The following is a 10,917-nucleotide window of genomic DNA, read 5'->3' as shown; positions in this document are numbered from 1 at the left end:
AATAGAGATATAGAAAATAATTAAGAAAATGAATTCATAAAAAGTTGTCATTAATTAATTAAGGAAATGAATGAAGGTTCCTTAATTACCTTTTTTTCTTTTTTATAAAAGGTAAATTAATATAAAAAAAGAAAAGAAAAAAAGAAAAGAAAAAAAGAATGGTGGTTATTTCATTATAAACCTAGATCCATTTCAATTGAAGGATTTTAACTCTAATCAAAATAATTTAGAAAATTATTATGTAGTCCTGGAGTCCAAGGTCAGCATGTTGACCTTCTACTCCTTGCCAATAAAAGCATGCCACCAAATTTAAAGTGAATTACATCATCTTGTCTGCCAGCTCAGCATAATAATCACTGCTTGTCCTAACATCTGCAAACGTCGTAAGCTCTGTGCACGTTGTTTCAAACTTCAAAATTTTCAAAATGCCTCATAAATCTCAATTAAAAGTTTTGGGCCCACATAAATAAAATAAGTGATAATAGTAATAGCAGTACTGGTTAAGGTCAGAAAAGACAAAAAAAAAAAAAAATTGTCTGAAAAAGTTAAAAATAATCTTAAACAGTACTTACAAAACTGAAAAAAAAATAATAGTAATAGCAGTACTGGTTAAGGTCAGAAAAGACAAAAAAAAAAAAAAATTGTCTGAAAAAGTTAAAAATAATCTTAAACAGTACTTACAAAACTGAAAAAAAAATAATAGTAATAGCAGTACTGGTTAAGGTCAGAAAAGACAAAAAAAAAAAAAAATTGTCTTAAAAAGTTAAAAATAATCTTAAACAGTACTTACAAAACTGAAAAAAAAAAAAAAAAAAAAAAAAAAAAAAAAAAAAAAAAAAAAAAAAAAAAAAGGACAAAACTTGTGTAAGAAAAAAGTAAAAACTTTTGTGCTTAACACAACCCCAGTAATATAGGCTATAGGGTTCTCAACATAAAGGCTTAAAAGCCATAAAGAATATTGATAGCAAACCTAAGTTCTCTTGCAGTAGGCAAGTGGCGGACACAAAAGAACAAACAACTTACTTCTTCTTCTTCTTCTTCATTTTATTTTTATTTTTATTTTTTGGCTTCAAGTAAAAGCATGGTGGAAATAATGGACTTGGAAAGTGATAAAGGAATATTTTGTTTTGTCTTATTTTGATTTGATTTATGTTTTGAAAGAATGTTTTATTATTTGTGGTGATATATTTGCTCTCAAATAAAACTAAATAAAAATGTATTGTTGTATTTTTATTTTTATTTTTGCCCTTTACAATATTTATTGTTAATTTTTATATAAACAATTTTTTTTTCAACGAGTATCCATAATTGATCCAAAAAAAATTTAAGACTAAAATTTTGTTGTTGTTGTTGTTGTTATCCATATTCACTCCCAAAACAATAATTAAATAAATAAATATTAAAAAAATTTGGTATTAAGACTTTGTTGTTATATTGTTGTGCCTAAACATAAGAATTTTGTGATCAAGTGTACCATAGGCGTTTAAGAAGACAAACAAAATTGTAAACATGGTGCATATCGATAAAAAAAAAAAATTATAAACATGATATAATTATTATATTTTAATTTCCTTAGAATTTTGTTTCTAATATTTATATTTGTCATAAAAATTGTTGCAGTTATTTGCAAACCAAGTGATATTGAAGAAATTGAAGGGGATTGCATGTTTGTTGCAAGGCTAGAAAATAGTGATGAAAATTTGTTGAATAAGGTGGTACATAATGCAGATGAAGCATATGCTTTATATAATGATTATGAATTGCGAATGGGTTTTAATATTCAAAAAGGAAAGCCTAGATATTTTAATGGAATGAAGAACATAAAGCAACGTGAATTTCTATGTTCTAAGGAGGGTTTTGAACTAGATGAAGATTTTTGTAAAGAGAAATATTGGAAGAGACTAGAGACTAGAACTAATTGTAAAGTATTTGTTCATTTCACAGTTGAAAATGGTGTTTGGAAGGTTAGTGCATTTAATCCAGAGCATAACCATGAACTTGAACTACAATCAGAGAGGCATTTGTTAAGATCTGGTCACCGTATTTCAAAACCTAAGGCAGATGTAATTGATACCATGGTGAATGCAGGTATAAGTACAAAGAATGCTTATTCATATCTAACAAAAGAAGTTGGAGGGAGTGAAAATGTGGGCTTTACCAAAAGAGATTGTTATAATCATGTGAATGTGCAAAAGATGATAGTGATTAGTGCTGGAGATGCTCAAAGCTTATTGAATCATTTTAACTCTAAGCATGCAGAAGATCCCATGTTTTTTTTATACAGTTCAAGTAGATCAAGAAAATCGAATGACAAATTTTTTCTAGAGAGATGAGAGATCAAGAGTTGATTATGATTGTTTTGGAGATGTAGTGATATTTGACACTACATACTATACCAATAAATATAATTTGATTTGTGCTCCATTTGTAGGTGTTAATCACCATTGGCAAAATGTGATGTTTGGATGTGCATTCCTTTTGGATGAGACCACTGATTCATTTAAATGGTTGTTTAAGTCATTCTTAGACTCAATGGGGAATCGATTGCCTATAATAATTTTCACTGAATAGGATCAAGCTATGTCAAATGCCATTGATGAAGTTTTATTAAATACACATCATCGGCTATGTTTGTGGCATATTTCAAAAAATGCTCCTTCCCGCTTAGGAGACTTAAACTCTAACTTAGAGTTCATGTGCTTGTCCAACAAGTGCCAAAAAAATTATGATTCAGAATTGGAATTTCAACAAACATGGGATCAAATGACACAAAAATTTGATATTGAGAATCATCATTGGCTTAATATGATGTACAAAATTTGACATAAGTGGAGCACTGCATTCACTAAGGATTTTTTTACAGCTGAATTTAAATCTTCCTCGAGGAGTGAGAGCACGAACCATGTTTTGAATGGTATAGCAAATAAATCAATTAGCCTCACTAAGTTTGTAATTGAATATGAAAATGTATTGGCAGGTATGCGTTCTTTAGAGTTGGATGAAGATATTCAATGCAAGCAAGGTGCCCCACAAAAAGTAATTAAGAAGAGTGGCATTTTGGGTCATGTAGCTCAAGTTTACACCTGTAAGATATTCAATTTATTTAAAAATCAATTTCTTAATAGTCTTGCAATTGTTTGGGATCAAGTTGATTGCCAAGATACAATTGATGTTTTTGAGGTCAAAGAAGAAAATAGTGAAAGAGTATGCATTGTCCGATTTGATCATCTCAATAGTAATATTTCTTGTTCTTGTGAAAAATTTGAGTCATTGGGGATTCTTTGTTGTCATGCATTGTGGGTTTTTAGTATAAAAATTTAACTAGAATTCCAAGTCAATACATTTTGAAACGTTGGACAAAAGAGGCTAAAAAGGGAATAGTGACTTATGAACAAGACAATCATTCACTTAGTAATGATAAAAAGGCAAAGATAGTATGACGTAATAGCATGATGCAAATACTACTACAGTCATACTAAAAGTCAAGGGGAGGATAGCCTTAAGAGAATTTGCCAAAAATTGCTATTGGAACTTGATGAAAAAATTGAAACGGAGTTATCAAGGGTCAAGTTTGGTGCAGATGCAAATGTAGAAGAGAATGAAGTCGTATAATGTGACACCACTGATGGAATGCCTCACTTGCTGAATGAGGTGTTAGTGTTGAATCCCCCATGTGTGAGATCAAAAGGTTTAAGAAATACTAGACCTAAAGGACACTTTGAGAAGCGCATGGCAAACACATCTAAAGATGCATCTTCTTCAAGTGAGTAACTTTTTGTTAAAAACTAAATATACAATTTAACATTTTTATCATCACTAAATATTTTTTTGTATATTAAATTTTGATTTTTTGTGTGATTTTTTTTTTATTTTTTATTTTATATACAATTTCATAGGAAAAAGAAAACAACAAGCAATTGAAGAACATTCAAATGTCTCATTTGGTGGCACATACAATACACCAGTCTGTCAACCACCTAATCCCTACTCTTATACAGGCTTTACAAGTGCTAACTTATATAGTCAATCTTACTCGCCTTAGACAATGCATTCTCAGGTATTAAGTATAATATAACATTAATATATATATATATAATATAATATTTATAGTCATAATCTGATTGCTATACTTGATACCTAATTACAAGCTATTTTCTATTTAAGACATGAGCTATGTAAATGTACCATTTACATCTATGTTGCAAGTTAGTGATGTTGTAGCCCAACTTAGTCAGGTAAATTGACATAATTTATTCATTCGATACTATGTGAAACTATATGTACAAGGCTTTGTTTTGATATAACGTGTTCTTATATTTTAATCCTTATAGAATTTATCTGCTTCCCAAATGAGCTCATTGATTTCTAATTCGAAGCAACTAGATTACACATATAGCCAAGAGGTAAATTTGAAAATTCTTGTGGCATACTTGTTTTATCAATAGTGTCATTTATTTCTTGTTCTCAAGGATTACTTACTTTATACATTTTATTTATTTATTTTTCTTTAAATTAGGTTTTCAACCATGTAGAAAAGTTACAAAAATAAGACATGGGCAATGGCCACAATGAACTAAGTAAGAGAGTTCATAAGGTATTTTTTATTATAGTTGCAGACAAGCAAAACTTATTATTACAGTTGTTCTCTACTTTGAACTTGGAATTGTAATGGTGTCAGTAAAAAACTTGGAAGGTGTTTGCATTTTGGAAGACGCTTGGAGTAGTGGAAGTCTTGGCTTGCTAAAGATGAGGATGAGCAATAGGCTAAGGATGAGGATCAACAAGTTGAACATGAAGGAGCTGTCATTATTGGCTTTGAATGAGATGGATTCATTAGTTAGAGATAGAAATTATTAATAGCTTATTTCCTAGACTTTCTACACTGTAGAGGATAGGATTGGTTTGCTAGGTGTATGAGTCTAATTTTATTCAACCCCTTCCTTATAGCAAGAAGATTGTCCACCTATTTCTTAGTTTTTTCCTTATAGCAAGAAGTAATCAAATGACTGTTGCATTACATTAATTTTTAATAATTGAATACTCTTATAACCAATGTGCTTCTCTCTGCCTTGTTTTTCTTAAGGGTAACAATGCTTGTTTCCTCTCTTATCTAAGATAGTTTTTTTTTTTCCCATGCAACTACCATCATTGATTCTTAGTCCTCTCAAGGATTGATTCTTGTTTATTTTGGCTTGCTCAAGCTTGTTATTTTGTGCTTTGCTTATTTCCACTCTTTTGGTGTGTAGCAATAGAGTGAACCAACAATAACTAAGCTATTCAAGGGTTTGGGAGGTGCTCTCATGCTATCAAGAACTTGACTTGTAGGATTTTAACATTGAACGTACTTGGCTACCTGTGTATTCAAATCTACTCAACTAAATTCAATACCATTAGCTTGGTCATCTATTACAGGATGTCAAAGATGGGGAAAAGTGATGTAATAGTGTTGAGTTTGAACTTGTACCCAAGAAAGGCCATACAAGTGCTTATGTGTTAGCAAAGACGTACCCCTCACAGTAGGGATAGTGTAGAAATCTAGATGTAGAATGCTCCATATTTCCTTGTACAACATATACTTGATTACATTTATCAATCAATAATAGATTATATTTGTCAATCAATGACTTCTATTGTATTCATTCCCAAAAAAAAAAAGAAAAAAAAGAAAAAGAAAAAAAAAAAAAGAAGAGAGATTACACCTTTGTAAAGTTGAACAATTTTGATGTTTTCATTATAATCAATTTGATCTAAAAGATAAGGAGACAAGAAATGAATTTGATCCGAAAATGAACAAAATTTTATTTAAATGTACACTTTGATTATAGGGCCATAGTAACAAGTCCTATTGAAATACACTCTGACTACATGGCTATAATAGTATGATAGTTTCACATTTGATGTATCTCTTGCTTCTTAACTATACATTCCATCCAAAATCTGCAATTTTTTGTTTGTAAGCTCCAATGGCTATTAGCTTGATTACAACGACAGACAAACAATTCAGTAGTTCCAGCTCTAATGGCTCATGTTATACAACATGCCCCACCATTTCTTGGTATGATATCTCCTCGTTATGCAAGTTTTTTTGGTATCATAGCTCTAAAATCAATTGAAGCTTCTAGTTGCTGCAAAATCAAATGCCAAGCAACATAAGAGATGTTGACTAAATGGCCCTCACATCCAAGTGGCAATAATTGTGGATGGGCGAAAAGACCACATCCATAAATATATAAAGAACACTTTGAAATACAATAAAAACAAGCCACCAATCACATATTTACCACCTCTTTAAGATCAAAATAAGCCTAAAAGAAAAACACAAAATCAATCTAAGTACCATATGTTGTCCTCACCACACATCTTGCCGCTCGAACTATGTTGCAAGATGCTATATCATCTAAGAAAGCAAGTGGGACAAATCTATAACAATTTGGAAATTTTATAAATGGAGAAACAAAAAGCATGATCATAGCACTATTCTTGATCAGTGCACGTAAAATTGTACCTTAGATCTAGAAACTAAAATGACTTACAAATCAAAGTTACATGTTTATGACTTGAGTTTACATGATAACAATAACATGTCCAAGAGTGAGCCTTGATGATTAAACTAAGATTTTCTCATGGAAATAAACAAGTTTTATGAAAGGTCTATACCCAAATTCTATAAAATGAAAAACAAAAATTTTTCATTGGAGCATTTTATCAAACAATTGGAGTACAGAAAGAATGAGCCCAAGTTGTGAAAACCAGCAAATACTTCACTCAAAGAAACTAAAAATTTTACAGTCCAACCTATGTATGTGTTTATTGGTCTGTCTCAGAATGTTAGACAAGGTCTGTCCGGCATGGGTGTAGGTAATGAGATTTATCTAAATTGTGGTATCAAGTGACCAAGAGCTAGCTCATTGTGCCTAAGAAACAACTCACATTACATGTACAAGTACATATCAAAACAAAACAGTAACCGCAAGAATAGGGAAAAAATTGCAAATCCAAATCACATTACAACCTAAACCCCAAACAGTATATTCAATCACAAAGATATACAATTCAAATAATTAATAATGATTTTCTAGTAATGTATATATAAAATTTCTGCAAATTTAAAAAAAAAAAAAAATTGCACTCACCAATGGGGCCTGTAGCTATGGATTAGATGAGGGAAAAACGCATAGAGAAAGAGTCTGGAGAGGTCTCGAGTTGGACCATAAAGCGAGATGTTGTTGTTGAGACTCGGGACTCGGAAAAGAAGCCGGACCACACAGCCTTGGGCTAGATCGGTTTACATTTTAAATAATAATTGAAACGGCATCAGAGAACAAGCCAAACGAAAGGTGGAAACAGCAAGGTGGCCGCACAGTGAGCGGCCACAATGTTAACGGAGATGAGAGAGGGAGAGAGGAACAGATCATGGTGCTTGAGATGCTGTTCATGAGAGAGAGATAGACAGTAATTATAGACTATAGAGGAACTTGTCGGTGAGGAGATGGAGCTTCTTTTCTTTGTGGGCGTCTGAACTTGTGGGTGAAATGAATAGATGAAGGAACACACCTCAAAAATTTGTTTAAATTACTATTATCACTTATTTTATTTATGAGGCATGCTGAAAATTTTGAAGTATGAAATTTCAACGTGCACAAAGCTTACGGCGTTAGTAGACGTTACGAGAGCAACAATTATTATGTTGAGCTGGCAGACAAGATGATGTAATCCACTTTAAATTTGGTGGCATGCTTTTATTGGCTGGGAGTACAAGGTCAGCATGTTGACCTTGTACTCTAGGACCACACAATAATTTTCCAAATAATTTAAGTAACAAACGGTTTTGGTCCCTCTAATCCCATATAATTTAGAAAGCACAGGTCCCAAATAATTTTCCAAACACTTATATGGGACCACACAATATCCTTATTCTCTCATTAATTGGCTTTCTAATGAGAGAATAAGGATAAAACCATACAAGTGTTGAAATTTTATTCAAGGGGTTGTTTTGGTCCCACTAATCCCCTAATGTATAGGCATTGTAATTTGAACGTTCTACCATCACTTTCAAAGTTCATCACATAAATTTCAATACTATATCCATTTAAATACCCCTCATCACTTGACATTTTTCTTTGCATTCTAGGTCACAAACTACAATGGGTTGTGTAAGACATCACTGCTAGCTCTTGTCCGTCTCTTGGGTTTAACCCTAGTTCATCTCTCCCATGCCCAAGACTCCATACAAGACGTACTACCTCAGCATCCACAATGCAGCTCGTGCAGAGGTGGGAGGTTCCACCTCTGAAATGGGATGAAAATGTAGCAGCATATGCACAAAACTACGCTAATCAGCGTATTGGCGATTGCAATCTTGTGCACTCTGGTGGATCATATGGTGAAAACATAGCATGGGGTAGCACTGACCTCTCAGGCACAGATGCTGTGGATATGTGGGTGAGTGAAGAGCCCAACTATGACCACTCCCTTAACTCTTGTGTTGGTGGGGAGTGCCTGCACTATACTCAGGTGGTTTGGCGTAACTCAGTTCATATAGGATGTGCTAAAGTGAGGTGCAACAATGGAGGTACATTCATTGGTTGCAACTACGATCCCCCTAACAACTACATTGGCGAGCGGCCTTACTAAGGGCTATATATAAGATACGTTTTAAGAGAAAAAGAAGAAATTGGATTTAAAAGTCATCCCTCTTTCATTAGGTGCATCTTCTTTGCAAATTTGGGTATAATTTTTAATTAGATACATTTTCTAAGAAGAATGAATGTAATGCGTGTTAATTAAAAAAAGAAAAAAGCATTTGATACGAATTTTCTCAATCCTTTTAGAAAATTATCAAAGTTTCAATGTTTGATCTAAAATGAATAACAATCTAGCTCCTTAAACAATGAGCTTCACAATTTGGTTAAGACGAAATCTCTCTCCCCAGCCATTAAAATTCTAAAAAAAGAAAAAAAGAAAAACAAGAGACTCCCGTTAATTCTTCAACTAAGATCCATTTTAGATTATTCAAATTCAAGTGGGTTCCAGCTAACTCAACTAGTAAAATCTATGATGGTTGAATAAGAGATTTGGAGTTCAATTCCCGCCTATACCAAAAACTTATTGGTGTCTTAGTCTGATAATAAAGAACTATTTTCAGAAACGAATGCTATAGTTTAAAACTCTTTCTAAAAAATTAAAAAAAAAAAAAAGATTATTCAAATTCAAGGGTTTTGACAGGGTTGCCCAAGGGATTTTGGGGCCTACGGCAACATTTAAATTAAAGCCTTTTTATATAATTAAATGATTTTTTTTTTTTAAACTTAAAATCTATTCTTCTAATTAGTTTAGATGCAATTTTTTTTTATTTTCTTATGAATTTCTCATTCATTACGTGCGCCATTATTAATGAGGTGAGAAACAATAAATACAAAAAGAGAGAGAGAGTTAATAATTAAGCAAATGGTAGAATACATATTTCCATATAAAGATATAATCATAATAATGTCTATTACTAACTACTAAAGGGAAATTTTTGTCCCTTTAATCTTCTTCTTCTTCTTCTTCTTCTTCCTTTTTATATTTTTTTATTTTTTAAACTTTTTTTTTAACAATATAGAATTTCTACTCTAGCCTACTCTAAGTGTATCTGTGTGTGAAACTCCGTCTTGGAGACTTGAACCCCGGCCCTTTCTCCCTACACCCCACAGGCATTTATACTTGTGGAGTGACCTGTCCCGTTAATCTACTTGCAAATGTTTACCACATAACATTTAACACTATATCCCTATAAATACCCCCTTTAATTTATGCACATACCTTATTTTTCCACTAATCACTTCACATTTTACTTCGCATTTTAGGTCACAAACTAAAATGGGGTTGTGTAAGATATCATTACTAGCTCTTGTATTTTCCTTGGGCTTAACCCTAGTCCATCTCTCCCATGCCCAAAGCTCCATACAAGACTACCTTAGTGTCCAGAATGTAGCTCGTGCAGAGGTGGGAGATCAACCTCTAATTTGGGATAATAAAGTAGCAGCATATGCAAAAAACTATGCTAATTAGCATATTGTCGATTGCAATCTTGTGCACTCCAGTGGACCATATGGTGAAAACATTGCAGGGGGTGGCAATGACCTTTCAAGCAGAGAAGCCGCGAATCTGTGGGTGGCTGAGAAGACCTACTATAACTACCTCTAAAATTTATATACTTTGCCCCCTACCCAAAAAATTGACGGGTTGACCCATAAATCTCAAAAATATATAACAAGAATTTTTTTTTTTTTTAAACACATATCCGGAAAATAAGAAAAATCTTTGGACAAATCATAAATCTGGTCTAAGCAAAAACAATAACAACAAATCAATTACAAATCCTAGCAAAACAAATCACAAAAACCTAATAACTTTTACCCAAATTTTCCCTCTCATTTGAGAGCTCTATGCCCCACTTAAATGACTCCATCTTATAGCCACAGAGATAACTCGTATACTGCTGATCGCTCCATCCACACACCAGTTAATCACCAACAACTTGGATTAGTTGGTGCCTTTAACTCAACCAATGGAAAAAAAAAAAAAAATTATCTATTTTTTGAATGGTAGAATTTTATTGATTTTTAATTTTTTTATTAACATTGCGATAGACTTGGCATGCATGCATTAATGGTAATACATGTATGAAACAATAACAATCTATTGTTTTGTGCCTTACCTAAATTGCCACCAAAGCATGTGTGAGATTAGTCTATTGGTAACTAATTTTGCGACTTAACTAAATTAATGTAATGATGGGAAAAGCTTTATTATTTACTTAGTTAAATACTCAAAGTTACTGCCCATTATCATGTAATTGTTTAATAGATCTCTTTTAATTTTTTTTATTTTTATTTTTTACTATTTTTTCAAACTTGCTATTTTTCAAAGGAA

At 32.2% G+C, this 10,917-nt stretch overlaps 1 long non-coding RNA gene and 1 pseudogene across 1 annotated transcript; one reads left to right on the top strand and one right to left on the bottom strand.

Moving 5' to 3' along the window:
* The first annotated feature begins 2,998 nt into the window (after positions 1-2,998).
* On the top strand, positions 2,999-8,696 carry LOC112036667 (pathogenesis-related protein 1-like; annotated as a pseudogene).
* On the bottom strand, positions 5,775-7,563 carry LOC112036668 (uncharacterized). Its single transcript, XR_002885704.2, has 2 exons — positions 7,134-7,563; positions 5,775-6,125 (listed from the first exon to the last, which is right to left on the bottom strand). It is a non-coding gene; the product is annotated as an uncharacterized LOC112036668 (long non-coding RNA).
* Positions 8,697-10,917: the final 2,221 nt, after the last annotated feature.

The sequence above is a fragment of the Quercus suber genome, unplaced genomic scaffold, assembly GCF_002906115.3.
Source record: "Quercus suber isolate HL8 unplaced genomic scaffold, Cork oak 2.0 scaffold_122, whole genome shotgun sequence".
In the NCBI taxonomy this organism is placed as follows: Eukaryota; Viridiplantae; Streptophyta; class Magnoliopsida; order Fagales; family Fagaceae; genus Quercus; species Quercus suber.
This window is presented reverse-complemented; position numbering and strand designations above follow the sequence as displayed.